This window comes from Malaclemys terrapin, chromosome 1 (genome assembly GCF_027887155.1).
Source record: "Malaclemys terrapin pileata isolate rMalTer1 chromosome 1, rMalTer1.hap1, whole genome shotgun sequence".
Classification (NCBI taxonomy): domain Eukaryota; kingdom Metazoa; phylum Chordata; order Testudines; family Emydidae; genus Malaclemys; species Malaclemys terrapin.
In genome coordinates, this window is record NC_071505.1 from 211229828 (window position 1) to 211247421 (window position 17594).

Here is a 17594-nt window from a genome sequence, read left to right on the forward strand (position 1 = left end):
CTGCAATTGTAGCCCAAAGGAGGGTTAGTGGGTTATAGATTGTTGTAAGGAGCCATAAATCCAGTGTCCTTTATTAAGTCCATGATTTTTAGGCTATCCGTCTACACTACGCAGCTTTTAGCAACAGCTACAGCCGTGCCGCTAAAAGGCACTCGGTGTAGCTGCTGTTTGTCGGCAGGAGAGAGCTCTCCCGCTGACAAAAAAAAAACTTCCACCCCCAATGAGCGGCGTTTGCATTGTCCTCAGGTGAGGGCTCCTGCTGACAAAGCGCTGTTCAAACATTGGCAAAACTTTTGTCTTTCACAGGTGGGTGGGTGTTTTTTTGTTTTGTTTTGTTTTTTAACACCTCTGAACAACAGAAGTTTTGTCTTTCACTTACCAGTGTAGACAAAGCCTTAGGCCTTGTCTACACTGCCACTTTACAGCGCTGAAACTTTCTCGCTCGGGTGCGGGTGAAAAACACCCCCCACCCCCACCCCCGTGTGCTGCAAGTTTCAGTGCTGTAAAGTGGCAGTATAGACAGTGCACCCAATGCTGGTAACTACTTCCCTCGTGGGGGGTGTTTTTTATTACTCCAGTGTCTAAGGGCTAGTCTACACTAGAATCGCTACAGCGGTGCAGCTATAGCACTGCTAGTGCAGATGCACTATGCCAGTGGGAGACAGCTCTCCCTCCCATTGACATAATTACTCAGCCTCCCCAAGAGGTGGTAGGTATATCGGCAGGAGAGCTTCTCCCACCAACATAGCATAGTCCACACTGGCGCTTAGGTTAGTGTAACTTATGTCACTCGGGGGCCAGGGGTGGCGTTTCCACAACCCTGAAGAACTTAAGTTATACCGAAGTAAGCGCTAGTGTGTACAAACCCTAACGACGTTATGGATTTCAGCTCCCAGGCTCTTCTTTTGAAGGTGTTGTGCAGGTTTTCTTTGAAAATGAGAACTGAGAGGACAGAGATGGAGTGAATGTTTTGTGAAAAGTACTCACCCACGGGTGATAGGGTGTGTTTTTTTGTCTTTTATTATTTTTCTGTGAGTTCATTCAAGAGTGTAATAATTGTCTGGTTGTTATTGGGGCATTTAGTGCACTGGATAAGGTATACCACAGGTTGATAAGTATGTGTAGGACCCATGGATCTTGAAAGATACGTTATGGGAGGTATTGAATTTCATAGCAATGTAGATATGTGTTCGTGTTTTACATCCATTATGGTAGGGTCTGGTGCCGTTTTGAATTGGTGTGTCCTGGTATGTGGGGAGCTTGCTTCTGATGATGAGCTTGGCAAGGTTGGGGGGGGATTATTTGAAGGCCAAAAGAGTGGGTTCAGGAAAGATTTCTTTCAGGATGTCCAATAAAAGATATTACCTCACCTACCTTGTCGCTGTAATATCCTGGGACTAACATTGTTACAACAACACTGTAAAACCATGTTAGATTAATGCATTTCCACCCCACTAATACTGAAGACTAAGGGTCAGATTCTACAATTTGCTGAGCAGTCTGGTCTTGATATTGCAAAGCACTTATGTACAAGCCTAACTTTAATTACGAGTTGTCCCATTGATTACCAACTGATAGGGTTTGCAGTGTGCTCTATGGGTATATCTACACACCAAAGAAAAACCTGCAGTTGGCTAATGCCAACCGACTTGGGCTTGTGGGGTTCAGGTTGCAGGGCTGTTTCATTGCTGTGTAGACTTCTGGGCTCAGGCTGGAGCGCAGGCTTTCGGGTCCTGCGAAGTGGGAGGGTCCCAGACCTCAGGCTCCAGCCCAAGCCTGAAAGTCTACACGGCAATGAAACAGTTTCAAATCTCGAATTGGCTGGCACAGGCCAGCCGCAGGTGTCTAGCTTCTGTGTAGACATAGAATCATAGAAGATTAGAGTTGGAAGAGACCTCAGGAAGTCATCTAGTCCAATCCCCTGCTCAAAGCAGGACCAACCCCAACTAAAGCATACCAGTCAGGGCTTTGTCAAGCCTTGTATACCCTGTAAGTCAGCAGAATTGGGCTTTGTCAGACCCAGGGAAAGTAAATACTAGATTTGAGGGCTCACCACTGAAATTGCTCTTCCCCCAATCAAACTCTTTCAGGGAAGTACGTTTGAGTAGCATGTGGCCCTCAGAGAGCACCTTACACCTGTGCCCCAGAGTTTACATGCCTTCAAATACATTTATAGATGTAACTGCTGCTGGTAGTTGTGATCTATAAAGACTTTCATGGTATGTGTTCTGCATACTGTAGATATGACCTCTTTATATTTTACCTTGTCAGTTGACAAACGCCTGCCATAATAAAATACAAGGAAAGAGGCCATCTCCAAGGCATTCATGACAGCATAATAACGCGCTTTATAGTTTTTCATGGAAACCAACTCCATGAACTGCATCTAGAAACTAATGTAAATTTCCAGAATACAACCTAACATCTTTTTTTCACTGTTAGACAATACAGTGGCATTCTTACCTATCAGCTGGAGTTTTAGTTGTCTGTAGCACCAATTAGATAACAGTGAATAATCCAGCAGGCAAGTGACAAAGGTTCAGCTAATTATGACGAGGTTGACATCTGTAAAAAATAAGTTGCAATCTTTTATGTGTAAAAAAAAATGTAAATTTATATTGTTATATTAATGGCTTAGAACCAGGGTGGATTTGATTTAAATCAAATTGATTTAAATCATTATTTAAATCATGAGTCAGGAAGACTCGATTTAATCATGTTTTTTTACATAAAATTGCATTCTTGTTGGTTGTTATAACCTTAATACATATTCTTCACAATTCAGAGATAGATGGAGGTTTCCGTTTTAGAAGGTACACACTATACATTTTTTAAACAGTGATTTATTTTGAAAACTTTTCAGATTAGCTTTACAGCTATATCAGAAAATGAATGATTGTTTGGTTATTTCATGTACCAAAGGTAATTGAAGCCGATATTTATGAAATTACTGGGAGGTAAACTATCTCCAATTCAACAGATTAATCATTAATATTTGGAGGATTTTCTTGCCATGCTGTATTAGGAGGAGACATTTAAATTGTTTTATTTAACTAAAACAACATTATTATGTATTCTGAATTTTTTCTTCAACAGCAAACATATAATATTTTAACAAAACAAGCATATGTCCCTCCCTTCTCACATTTATCTCTAGACTTCTCCTTGTCCAGATCTATTCCACCCCCAATAATCTTCTATTCATTGAACATTTTGAAACTTTACACTTTTAGAGAGAGATAAGGGATTGACTCTGTATACACAAATTTGCAGAGGGACAATAGAGTTGAGGTCTGTTATTTCTCACCTCTATATATTATTTATTTATTTTAAAACATATTTGCTGTTAACAAGCAAGTTACCTCTGGAGACACAAATCCACAGTTTGAGAACTGCAAAACTAAGCATCTCTGATGGTATCTTCTAGACTGAGCACTGAGTCCCATTGGGTAGATAGAAAGATTAACCGAAATAATCTATAATGAAGCCTGTGGAACCCCATAAGATTGGGTCCCTAATCCATGAACTATTGGAACTCATTTACAAAACTTTTCTTAAACATTACATGAATATATTGTGTCATACTATAGAATTAGAATTTATAATCCCGATTCCATGATGAGATATCTTTGAGCTATAATATATCTTTAGATAGGTTTTTTCCTCAAAAAGCATTTTAACAAAAAAATCAGATTTAAATAAAAAAAAAAATATTTTTTTTTTAAATCATTAATTTTTATCCACCCGACTTAGGACAATTTTTTACCTATGCATACATGAAAAAAATGGCCACTGTTCTATCAGAACATCCAGAAAGCATCAAAGGATCTAACGAAACACCCCTCGAAACAAAAGAAAGGAAACTCTTATGTGGAGGGGGCAAATACAGCTTGCACAGTTTCCTCTTGAAGCTTTGACCAACCAACATAATCTCATACATGGAGCTCCTTATTATACATTACACAACAGTACAGTTGTCTGAAATTAATTTGTTGTCACTATATGCATTTCTAGAGTTATATAAATATAAAAATATATGGAGATATACCTATCTCATAGACCTGGAAGGTCCTCGAGTCCAGCCCCCTGCCTTCACTAGCAGGACCAAGTACTGATTTCTGCCCCAGATTCCTAAGTGGTCCCCTCAAGGATTGAACTCACAACCCTGGGTTTAGCAGGCCAATGCTCAAACCACTGAGCTATCCCTCTCCCCAAGTTCTTATCTCTGTAGTATGTAAAAATATAATTATGTAACTCAATTATGTAAGTTTCAGTTAGGATACTTGGTAAAGTGGCCCCACCAGCCCTACTTATTCTTCTTATGTCATCAGTATTTCTAGAATAACAGATCTCTAGTAATGTAGGGTTTTTTTTGTTTTGTTTGTTTGTTTGTTTGTTTTAAGTTTTCTAATGCTTTGAAGAACTCTGGCTTGACATTCTTTTGTTTCCCCACGGAACAGGTGTGGCGTGTTTTCCCATTCTAACCTGTTAATGTGGCTAGACCCTGTCCTGGAGGACCACCTTTTAGTATGAGAAAGGTAGTTCTGTACCCACTAAACCATTGGCCTGTATGCTAAAAAGAAGGCAAATAGTACAAACAATGGTGATTATTTTTTGGTGTGCACCTATAGGAGCTGAAATGAATCCACCCATCATCTCATTACACACAGATGACAAAACAGTCGTTAGATGGCAGCAACTTTAGCTCACCATTGACTTGGGATGGACATGAAACAGGCAATCTGGAAGTACAAACTGATGCATCTCATTACTGATTTCTCGTAGATAAAGCGGAGATATCATTCAGTTAGTGCGTTTCTAAGATTGTAATTGATAAAACAGACTAGTTGCAGGAAACTTAGTTGACAATGAGAAATGTTCTTAGAGTAAGCAGGATGTCATTCAGTTCAGTATAGATGTTGTTTTTTCTGTGTATTATGTGCAAATATTAATATCCAATATTTATACATACAGGAGATGAATATCCTTAGAATGGATTTTTAAAAAGCTTAATAGTCAGGTCACTGTTAGGAATATTACAACTATGAATGAAAATATTCTTCTGTTGTATTAACTAATGTATGAGTAACATATACAGTGTTTCAAAGGATGATGTCAATTAGATACTGAAATTTCATGGCCAGGAAAATTATGATTTATTTGGTGGTAGTACCCTAAAATGGGATGAATATGGAAGCTATAACGTCAAAGCAACTGTGTCAATTCTCATGCATATCTGCTCTCCAACATCTTCTATTTAAGTCTCAGTCCCATGTTACAAGCAGAACACTAATCATTTAACCCAGTCTACGCCTTCAAGAGAACCTCTCCCAGCCCAATATGTTTTGATAGAACTAAAAAATGTGTCCCTGTTTTTCTTCCCAAATGTCGCAGTTTATAGTTTGTGTTGAGAGATATGCTATCTATTTATATAACTAGAGACTTTACCATGATTTAGAAAATAACCTAATGAAATCTTCCTTTCTTTATAAAGATACTTGGCCAGCATTGCAAATGTAAATATTAACAGTAATTCCAGGGCCTAGCATTCTTGTGAACTAGATGCTTCAGTTTTAAGTGTTTTTTAGCAAGTTGCCTATTTTAAAATATTTTTGTCCAGAAGAGCATCTTAGTAAAAACTCACTTAATTTTAATAGCCCCTTTTTCCTTCTTTGCCTTTCTTCAGCTCTCCTGTCCCTGTTATCTTAGGCATTCAGGGCAGAGTGGCTTGAACAACCACAGAAAATAGGGGCATGAGAGAACTAAAGATATGAGGGCGGAATATTGGAAGAAAGAGAAACAAGCAACAAAGAAGGGAACAATGACTAAGGCCATGTCTACACTACCAATTTTTGTCGACAAAAGTGATGCTGACACCCAAAAGGTGACATAATAAAAATCGGAATGTCATGTTCACGCTTGCTCCCTCTGTTGGCAGATTGCGTACACATTGGGGGCATCATCATCAACAGTGTGAGCATTGCACTGTGGGCACCTATCCACAGTCCAGCTTGACACCTTCTGTCACTAGGTGTTGTGGAAAGGTGGATCTTGGGACCTGGCTAAATGTGATGCACCCTGGCATCTTTGTGAGAAGGGATAGACCCTGCACTGCCCTCCTAGGCTCTGTTAACTGTCATGAAGACATCGTGGATGGCAGTGCAGTTAATCGTCAAGTTCCTAACTGAAGAAGACTTGCAGGCGCCCGACATTCTGAGTGACATGGATAGGAGCAACTTTAGATTGCTTTTGGCATTCACAGAGCAGCTGCATAAGGTAGACTGCCATTTTTGAGCTTGGGAAACAAGCATTGAATGGTGGGATCGTATCGTCATGCAGGTGTGGGATGAAGAGCAGTAGCTACAGAACTTTCAGATGCGGAAAGCCACCTTCCTGGAACTGTGTGTGGAGCTTGCCCCAGACCTGTGGCGCAAGGACACCATAATGAGAGCTGCCCTCTCAGTAGAGAAGCATGTGGCAATCACTGTGTGGATGCTGGCGACTCCAGACTGCTCCTGGTCGGTCGCAAATCAATTTGGAGTGTGGAAGTCGACTGTTGGGGCTGCATTAATGCAAGTGTGCAAGGCAATAAGTGGCATCCTGCTATGAAGGACACTGAGGCCATGGCTACACTTGCAGATGTAGAGCGCTTTGGGTTAAACCAGCCTTCGGAGAGCGCACCAGGGAAAGCGCTCCAGTCTGTCCACACTGACAGCTGCAAGCGCACTGGTGTGGCCACATTCGTGCACTTGAAGCGGCATTTGGAGTGATGCATTACGGGCAGCTATCCCACAGAGCATCTCTTCCCATTCTGGCATTGTGGCTTGTGGGAAGGGGTTGTGGGGTGCGGGACATTCTGGATCCTGTCCCAATGCCCCGTGATGTATCGCTTTGCATCCCAGCAATCCCTGTGTTTCTGTCCATATTTGGCGCCATCTTTCAACAGTTTCTGTGCAGAGCGTGCTTTGTCTTCCCTTTTGGTTTGCGAGAATGGAGCCTGAGCTGCTGCGGAACATGCTGACGAGTCTCGCCAGCACATCTCGTTTGGCAGTCGAGCTATTGCTTAAATTCCAAAATGACAGTGAGGAGTCCGAAGATGATATCGAGTCGCGTAACGCATACGACAAGTAATTGCTTGTCTCATTCACAGACATGCTCTCCACGGTGGAACGCCGCTTTTGGCCTCTGGAAACAAGCACTGAGTGGTGGGATCACATCGTCCTGCAAGTCTGGGATGACGAGCAGTGGCTGCAGAACTTTCGGATGAGAAAAGCCACTTTCATGGGACTGTGTGCTGAGCTTGCCCCCACCCTGCGGCGCAAGGACACGAGATTGAGAGCTGCTCTGCCAGTGGAGAAGCAGGTGGCTATTGCAATCTGAAACCTGGCAACTCCACACAGCTACCAATGAGTCGCTAACCAGTTTGGAGTGGGAAAGTCGACAGTTGGAATTGTGTTGATGCAAGTTTGCAGGGCCATTAATCGCATCCTGCCCAGAAGAACTGGCTATAAGGCATGTTGGGGTTGGGGCGGGGGGGAGGTTGAGTGCAGTGGATAAGGGTTGTAGTTTTCGTGGGTGGGTGGTGAAGGTATGGGTGTAGGAGGCAGCAGGGGGTGGTAAGAACCTAGATGTTGGGGAAAGTGGGTTGGAGGGGACATGCGGGCACAAGGGGAAGAGTTTTGGGACAAGGGCTGCAGGGGGGGCGAGCGCAGTAGTGTTCCGCCTGCATTGCGATGAGCGCCTGGATAGAGTCTGCTTGGCGCTCCATTATGCTAATCAACCGTTCCGTGCTTTGCCTCCGGTGCATCGTGTTTTCCTGGCAGATCCTCCTTTCGCTCTCCTTCTACTTCTGTGCCTTTCGATTCTCATTTACAGACTGTTGCATGACTTCATGCAGCATGTGTTCTTTGCTTTTACGCGGCCTCTTCCTGAGTCTTCCCAGTCTGTCGGCTGGTGATAAGAATGATGGCTGAGATCTCAAGGTTGCACCTATACAGGCAAAATGCAACACTTAACAGAGGCAGCATTGTACACACCAAACAGAGCAATGATTCCCCCGCACTTAAGGAGGGCAATCACAAACACCATACTTTGCCTGTCCCAAAGCAAGCGCACATAACCCACGGGAGCCCCAGAAATGATGAGTAAGCACAGGGTTCATGGGGACTGACTGTTTCATGGCTGTACTGTCGTCTGGGTTTCTGTGTCTTGGGGAGAGCCAACAGCTGCAGGGGGCACCTACACTGAACACTGTCTCAACATTCTCTACAGGAGTTCGTCCTGGAAGATATCTCACTGCTGAGGGTGACCCAGGGAAGCAAGAGACGGTCTTCTCCTACAATGCGGCTTCCGCCCTGGCCCATACGCAGCTTACCTGTGTGCAGCAATGGTCCCCCCTCGTCGCCCAAAGAGCCCGTACCTAAAAACTTGCTTCCCGAAAAGAAAGCCGCTTACCAGTAACCTCCTCTGTTGTTTGTCCTTCCCCAAGCACCGGACGCCGCAACTGGCTGCCTTCCTCCTGTCTTGAGAAGAGCTCCTGGCTGCATGCATCTAGGGATTCTGGGGTGTCTCCCCCCACCTCAGCACCATTGCTTGCGCTTTCCTCTTCCTCCCCTTCCCCCCCCCCCCCCCCCCCGCTGTGCTGGGCTCGGAACGTCCATGGTGGTCGTTGCAGTGGAGGTGGGATAGCCCCCAAGTATCGCATCCAGCTCTTTGTATAATTTGCAGGTTGCAGGGGCAGCACCGGAGTGGCCGTTTGCATCGCGGGCTTTGCGGTAGACATTCTGCAGCTCCTTTACTTTAACCTGACACTGCACCGCATCCTGGTCATGGCCCCTGTCCATCGTGGCCCTTGATATGTGCCCAAAGGTATCATAATTCCTATGGCTGGAGCGCAGCTGGGACTGCACAGCTTCCTCCCCCCAAACACTGATGAGGTCTAGCACCTCGCCATTGCTCCATACTGGGGATCGCCTGGCGTGTGGAGGCATGGCCACCTGGAAAAATGCGCTGAGAGCACTCCATGCCTGGCTGAACAAACAGGAAGGGGATTTTCAAAATTCCCAGGGAATTTAAAGGGCTGGTCTGACGCTCGGTCACCTGAGAACAAGGCAGCAGAGTTCAAAAGTGATGACCAGAGTGACTAGAACAGGCATTGTGGGACACTTCCGAAGGCCAATCAGAGCGCATTAGGTGTCCACACTGGCACCGTGGCACTCCAGCGAGAGCACAACAAGCGTTATTCCTCTCGGGGAGGTGGAGTACCAGGAGTGCTCCAGCCGCGGAGTCAGAGCGCTCTACGTGCCTTGCCAGTGTGGACGGGGAGTGAGGTAGAGCACTCTTGGCGGCTTTATTGCACTATAAAGCACAAGTGTAGCCAAGGCCTGACTCTGGGAAATATGCATGAAATAGTGGACAGCTTTGTAGAAATGAGGTTCTCTAACTGTGGAGAAGCGATAGATGGCGCACACATTCCAATTTTGGCACCAGACCACCTTGTAACAGAGTACATCAATAGGAAGGGGTAATTCTCCACGGTATTGCACGTGCTTGTGGATCACCGAGGACGTTACACTGGCATCAACGCGGGGTAGTTTGGGAAGGTGGATGACGAACGCATCTTTAGGAACACCAGCCTGTACAGAAAGCTGCAAGCAGGGACTTCCTTTCCAAACCAGAAGATTACCGAAGGGGATGTTTAAAAATGCCCATAGTGATCCTTGGAGGTCTGGTGTACCTCTTATGGCAGTGGCTCATGAAACCTTACACAGAACACCTAGAGAGCAGTAAGGAGCGGTTCAACAACAGGCGAAGTAATTGCCGGATGACAGTTGAATGTGCCTTTGGCAGATTAAAGGCATGCTGGCGATGCCTTTATGGCAGGCTAGACCTTAATGAGGATAATATTCCAATGGTCATAGCTGTGTGTTGTACGTTGCATAAACTCTGTGAAGCTAAGGGTGAAAGGTTTGCTCAGGGGTGCAGGGCTGAGGCAGACCCTTAGCCGCTGATTTTGAGCAGCCAGATACCAGGGCTGTCAGAGGAGCCCAGAGGGGGGCTTTTCGAATCAGGGAGGCTTTGAGTCAGCCCTTTTATAATGAGTACCAGTAATGTATATCTCCGTCACTGGTGTTAGATTTCCTAGGACGCAATGGTGTCATTTTGGGTCTCGTATTCCTGTAAGAAATGATTATAATGCTGAATGGTGTGGGAAAGTTTCCTACAATGGGGGAAGGAACAAAGCTGCTCTGCCGCGGAACCTTCGGCAGAGGATTACCGAGTACCTCCAGGAAACTTTCCTGGAGATCTGTCTGGAGGATTCCCGTGTGATCTCTGCATGCATCAACACCCTGTTCCGCTGTTTTGATTAGCTACACAGGGAAATGCCCACCTCACAGAAACACAGCCAGCCTCCCACATTTCTATGCCCTGAAGCCACTCTTGCACTACACAAGCTACAGCCACTTACCAGGTGTTTCATCTCCTGCTTCTTGCTCCCCAGAGAGTGACTGCTGAGACTGGCTAGATACCTCTGGAGTGAAGAACTGTTCCTGGAAGGGCCACCCCCATTGGTGGGAAACCATTTTTTTTAAAACTCAATTTATATCCTCTTGAAAAGAGAACCATGATTTACTTAAAAATACCCCGCCAGGAGCTGCACATCCTCATCTAACTCCACCTCTTCTTCAATAACTTCGTCCACTGGGTTAGGTCCTTTTCCGCTGCCTCCATTCCCTCTGAAGTATCCACAAGGCTCTTGGCGATGGAGATGGGGTCACCACTGAGGATAGCGTCCAGCTCCTTATAGAACTGGCAGGTCTTAAGTGAAGCACCGGAGCGACGGTTTGCATCCCTCACCTTATGATACGCCTGCCTCAGCTCCTTTATCTTCATTCTGCACTGCAGTGAATCCCGATCACAGCCCTTTTTCACAGAAGCCTTGAGAAATGTGCCCGTAGGTATCCCAATTCCTACTGCTCAAGCGCAGCTCAGACTGCAGTCTCCTCTCCCCATATACTGATCAGATCCAACAGCTCCACAGTGATCCAAGCGGGAGAGCGTTTGGTGCGATAACCCGCCATGGTCACCTGGGAAGATGCGATGAGACCTCTCCATGCTGAGCCAGCAAGAAATGGAATTTCAAAAATTCCCAGGACTTCTAAGGGGGAGGAATAGATGGTTGTTTACCTGGCTGCAGGGCAGTGGAGTTCAAACCGCTGACCAGGACGGTCATGATTGGGATGGGCATTGTGGGACACCTCCTGGAGGCCAATTAAAGCAATGAAATCAAGTGTGGTGTTTACACTGGCACTTTGTCGAGTAAAACGTAGAGGAAAAAGGCTTAAGTCTCTCATTGGGGTGGATGTATTTAGTCATCAAAACCGGTCATCTTTCCCAACAAAAGTCGTGTTGCAGTGTGTACGCATGCACTGTTTGGTAGACAAAGGGCAGGTTTTTTTGGTGACAAAACTTGGTAGCGTGGACAAGGCCTAAGAATGAGGGAAGGAGATAAGATTACTGAGGAGAAAGGGGTAGAGACAAAAATTGAAATGGTGATGCCACTCTGTCTTTAAAAGGGGTGGGGGGGGGAATCCTTTTTAAAATAAGAGTGGGGAGGCAGCAGCATTCAGTGGATTTGGATTCAGGAGACCAGGGATCTACTTCTGACTCTGCTGCTGACATCCTGTTTGACTGTGGGCAAGTCACTTCACCTCACTGTGCCTTAGTTTCTATTCTCCTCCCCCCTCACTTATTTAGACTGTAAGCTTTTCAAGGCAGAGACTTTTACTATGTGTTTCTACAGGAATTAGCACAATGGGGCCTTGATCTCCGTTGAGGCATCTAGGTGCTCCTGTAATATAACTAATTAATAGTAATAAAAATTATTCTCAGGGAGAGAATAAACAAAAGGCTGGAAAGATAAAATAAACATAAGGGAGGCAGAAAAGAAGTGGCAAGACATGAAACAAAGATTGGGGTTCGAGAGGAAAATTAAAGAAAAATTGAGAGGGTGGGAAATCACAACTTTTGGCTTACTTATTGTTATGAATTATATATGTTCTAAATGTTATTTATTTGGAAGATGTCCAGAACTCCATAAGTTTTAAGGAAAGGAATGGGGAGGAGATGGTATTACAATGTGCATTGTCCTCAAGCTGGGACACTTGGCAACAACGATGATAGTGCTTAACAGTGACAAAATGCTGTAATTTTTTTCTGTTCAAAACCCTGTACAAACATTGACTAATCCTCATAGGACTCCTGTGAAGACGGTAAGTATTCCCATTTTGCAAATGGGGAAAGTGAGGTGAAGTGACTTGCCCAAAGCCCCTTAGGTTGACAGTTGTGGTTGCAAGAGAATATTGGACACTATATTTTTAGAGACTTTTTTTTTTTAACTGAATTTAAACTTAAATAGGTATGTTAACAATTCCCGTATTATTGTGACATCAAAGTTAATAAGTGCATCTAGAGTTTGGCCTGAGACACACAGATAGGATCCAGACCCAAACATTTTCACAGTTAGTGGCTTATTTGGATCTGGAGTTTTGATTCAGATTCATCTGTAGTAAATCTGAGAGTTCATTGCAAGTGTAAGGAAAACTAATTTTCCAGAAACTTGACTCAATCTTCAATTCCTTATTTATTTTAAGTATCTAGGTGTGATCAGAAGAGGATGGGTTAACGCTGACCTGAGCTTCTGCTGTTGGCAAAGGGGAGTGGCTGCGGTATTCAATTGAGTGGATTGCGGATTGTTGGGCTAGAGAGGACTAAGAGAGTTGTCCCATAGAATTTTGGGTTACTTTTGGCTGACTCCCAGAATCTGAGTCAAGCAAGCTGCATCTACGCTACAAAGCGAAAGGGCTTGAACCCTGGCTCCTGGCTAACTTGAGCTTCGACCCTCCAGCCCTGCAGGGTCCTTAGACCCTGAGTCCGAGACCTGGGTTAGCGCAATTGTGGTATTGATGCCAGGGGGGTTAGGCTTGAGTCAGAGCTTAAGTGCAGGCTTGCGTTGCAGTGTAGACATACCCTTAATTATCTCTGCCTCTGTTTCCATATGTGTAAAATGATAATAATTCTTCTCAGAGTAGTGGTAGGATAAATTAATTAATACTTGTACAGCGCTTTCCTTTTTTAACTATATACAAAAGTATTTTTAAAATATGGTAAAGCCATCTTGTAGGTTATGTATACCTGTAATTTGTTTCCTTTTAAGAGAGTGGCTAAATGAAGGTTTTCCCAAGTATGTCCTATTTTCTCGACTTACTCTATAGTATAAGTATGACAAATTTATTAACCTTTGTCTGGTTTTATTTTTGTCAGTCTTTGCTTTGCAGCTTTTAATCCATATGTGTTGATCCTGCAGGGTCTTCCTTTTCCTGTTTTATTTCTGATACTAATTTTTTCCCAAATATTCCTTTCTCTTGACTTATTGATCAAAAGTAGCACTGTAATTATCTAGATCTATACTGAAATTTAGGGGAGGGAGGTATCTTCTGTGGAAGCTAGTGTCACCACAGACCATTTTACATCATCAATCCAAACTGTTCTCATAATCCAGCCTCTTGTTTAGATGAATGGGAGGAAGGTATATTTTCTGTAACAGACCTCACAATTTACAATCTGTTAAACAAGATGCTGCTTTTACAATATCCTTTGAGTATTTTTATTCCATTGCTTAAAAGGAAATAATGAGGGTCAGAGAGGAAATAAGAAGAAAATGTAGTATTCCTAGGTGTTTTATTTCTTGTGATCTTTTATCAGTGTGCAATTATCCAAACATTGGATAATCTGATAGCACTGTGTTTTTAAATACAACAACAATAATACCTACTGTTGGTATTAACTTATTTTTACCTTTCTTCAAATTCTCATAGTAAGTACACTAACTACTCCAGCATAATTGTGGTTTTGTTAAAAAATGCATTGCTAATCAAATTTTGTTGTTTCTCAGCTTTCTTTTAAAATTATTAGGAGCAACTAATGCACATTATATATTCATTTTACCTGAAAAATTATTTTTTTAAACTCAGCCATAGTACTGAAAGAATGAGGGAAGTATCTGAGAGTTTCATTTTTTTGGTCTTTTTACATTTTTAAAATAGCAAAGATAACTTGGTATTGAAATATTGGTTTTGAAAAACTGCTTCTTTGAGGTTAAGCTTTGGTACAAAATATAGCTATTCTGTGTACTCTATACAAATCTGTAGCATTTTCTAGATCTGACTTTATATATATTAGCTTTTATAAAATCTCATATCTTACATTTAGATGTCAGATTATTCATACTGAGTTAGGTAGGATCAGCATGGATCCAAGTTCTTGAATTTATCTAAATGTAAGTTTTGTAGCTTCTGCATTCTGTAATTCTGTAGTCACAAGATGATTGGACATGCAGCTTGGAGATAATAATTACTTACTATAGAAACAAGCAAAGGAGTTTCGTAATAAAGTTTCTTTGACCAAGATTTTTTTCAAGGTATTTAGGCATTGCTCCTTTTAGTATTGCATTGCTTAATTGATTTAGGGGCCTGTCTCACTTTTAAAAGTGACTTGGGGACTAAGGTACTTTCATTGAGACTTAGCCTCCTTTTGAAAATGGGAATTGGGCTTCTAAGTCAGTTAAATGTTACAGCGCCAAATAGAGCAACATCTGAATATCTTTAAAAATCTGGGCCTTTGTTCTTTGTATTATCCATCTCTCTGAATAGCATTTTTAAGTTAAATTCTTCTGTAATGGGCATAATGTTCATGTTCAGTTATTTTATGTATGCATATTATAAATATGTGCTTATGTAAAATGGCATACATGGCATTGTGGTATAAAGGTTTCATTAACTTGGAATGGTCACATTACTCAGGAATATGAGGAAACTACAGGTGAGCTATGCAGGTCATCCAAATGAGTACTGATAAAATCTTTATCCTGTCATAATGTATTCTCTATATTCCACATCTGTTGCTGAAAAACAATTTTGGAGAGGATTTTAAAAATTGTATTGGCACTATTTTTATTGGTGCCTCAGTTACCATGAGTCTAATTATACACAGCACAGAGGGAGAGGAAAAAATAAAACAAGTACGCTTAAAATGTCTATGAAATACTCTAATCTAAACTAACTTATTTACAGGAAAAACAAGTCACAACTTTTAAGTCTGATATTTTGGGACCTTGCAAGTGCTGTGTCCCTCAATGGAAAGCTGGGAATCTCTCCGATTTCCGGCCCTGAAGGGGCTTGCAAGTATCAGACCTTAAACCCTTAAATCTGTCTCTGATTGTGGACTGAAAATTGCCCGCTTTGGGTTAGTATAATTTTGGAAGGGATAGAGAAAATTCTATGTTAGGCTGACTTTTTAATTTCTGTTTGAAGCTGCTCAGAGTTTGAAATCTCAGTAGAAGTAGTGATGGAAATGGCAAAGTGAAGGTGAGGCGGGTGAAGATGCATGATAAATGCAGTTTATCATATGGATCTAGTCATCATGTGTCTATATGTTACATACATGTGTTATATATAAATTATAGGTAGAGCTGGTAGCACTGCTCATAGTTGAGTTTAGCTAACATTTTCCATTGTAAGACCTTGCTTTTTAGTTGCTTATAACTTTGACAAACTGTTTTCCATGTTGTATATCTGCCCCAGGCTAAATTTGTTTGGAATGTTTTAACAAAAATAGTTCATCTGTTTCCAACAATGAGATTAGGTAAAAGTACATTATACAGCCATTTCATTAAGGAAGGCCTCAAGCCTCCATACTTAGGAGAGGAGGGACATGAGACTTAGCAGAGGGGTCATTCTGGTACATGGGATGTGCTTTTTGCAGTCCCCATAAAAATCCACCTATACTTGGTCAGGCTTGGCTTCTGAAAAATGTTTGGAGATGCTCAATAGAAGTTTGTGAAAGGTTGGCAGCATTATTTTCCTAAGATTATCAGCACTGAACATGCTTCATTCCCACATGGCTTCTATGTGCTGACCAGACTGAGAATGCACCATCCCCACAAAGTGACTGAGCACAGTCCATTCCAGGGCTGCCAGGCTGAGCGAGACTTTTTCTGCAGTTGATCTTTCCAACAACTGAGGGCCACAGTGGTGGCAGGCCTTAAAACTGAGAACAGGGAGAATGACTGTCTTATGCCCTTAAGGCTACCCCTGCTGATGCCTAGGCAGCGACAGGGAGAAGGAGTCAGACTGACTTGCTCAAATGCATAGGTGAGAGGAGAACATGGATAGATAGGGTAGTAGGTGCAGGCTTTGGGGAGATAGGAACAAGTGGGACAGGCATAGGCTGTAGGCGTGATACAGCAGAGGAAGCAAGGATAGAAGAAAAGAGGACAGGCTGAGGCAGGACAGTAGGGTCTGTAACCACTAGAATACTCTCTTCCAGAACTTGGAATAGAATCAAGATTTCCTGAGTTCCAACATTCCTTTGTTATCAGCAAATAGCCATGAAACCCACTGGCAAAGTGTGTCTCATCTCTTTCTAATGGGTGGTCCACATAGCAGTAGAAGTATATATTAATCTTTACTAGTTGCTGAAGTGGTAGAGATCTCTGCTGTGGGTATGAAAGTTCTAACCCTTCTGAAGACCCATGTATTATGTCACATGATGGAAGGTGTGTTTTTTTTTTTTTTTTTTCTCCAGTCTTCTTTAAAAATCATTGGAACTCACCCAAAAAAAAAAAAAAACACGTGTTACAAGAACATTATTATGTTTGCAAAGTCAAATATGCAAAAGTTAAGAAAAGCCAGAATTAAGGTTGTCTCTGGGGAGGAAAAAAGTGTGAACATGTAATTACAGACTATATCATAATGCACACTCACAGTGAGAGTGAATTAGAGTTGAACAGGAAACTTCAATTATGGCACTTTCTAATTTTTCAGGGCTTGACTTTGCAACCTTAACTTTCTTTTAATGTAGGTTGTTTTTCTTTGATAAAAAAGTGTGCATAAGTAGAAAAACTCAGCACTTTATAGTTCTTAGATCTGAAAGTGCTTTACAAAAGCAGGCAAGTAATATTGCTATTTTACAGATGTTTGTGTGCATGCATTTCAATATTAATAATTTACTCATATGTATATTATACAGACACTTGAAACCTATGTCCATATAATTTAATCTATTAAAGACCCAAAAGATTGGAAAAAACAATTATGCCCCTTGTAGTGGCATTTTTTATTTACAATGAAAGGAAGAGATACAATAGTAATATAAAGCTAACAAAATTATGAAGTGAACATCTACTTGATTCTCAAGATATAACAACATTTGTCTCCAAATTGCATTTCATGTCATGTAATCCAGTGGTGACACTGATTTTTTTCTTCCTTTCTAGTCTGGCGTGAAGTATAGCACTGCCTTGCAGTTATTTATGTAAGAAAAATTTGAAGCTTGGAACTATCAACATTTTCAAATTTAGATGCTTATCTCCTATATTTAGGCACTTAAATAAAAGTGGGCTGCCTTTTTTTCCAGAGCTCCAGTCAAAGTCAGTGGGATTGAAGGTGGTCAGAATTTTTGAAAATCAACTCAATTTTATTTAGGTATGCACCTGGGATTTAGGGAGTAGGTTTGAAATCTTTGGCCTCTGCCCC

General features: G+C 42.2%; 1 protein-coding gene across 6 annotated transcripts in view; it reads left to right on the top strand.

Annotated features, from left to right (window-relative positions):
- KLHL15 (kelch like family member 15) overlaps positions 1-17594 on the top strand; it is a 40858-nt gene that overhangs the window by 15751 nt on the left and 7513 nt on the right. The window lies entirely within an intron of this gene.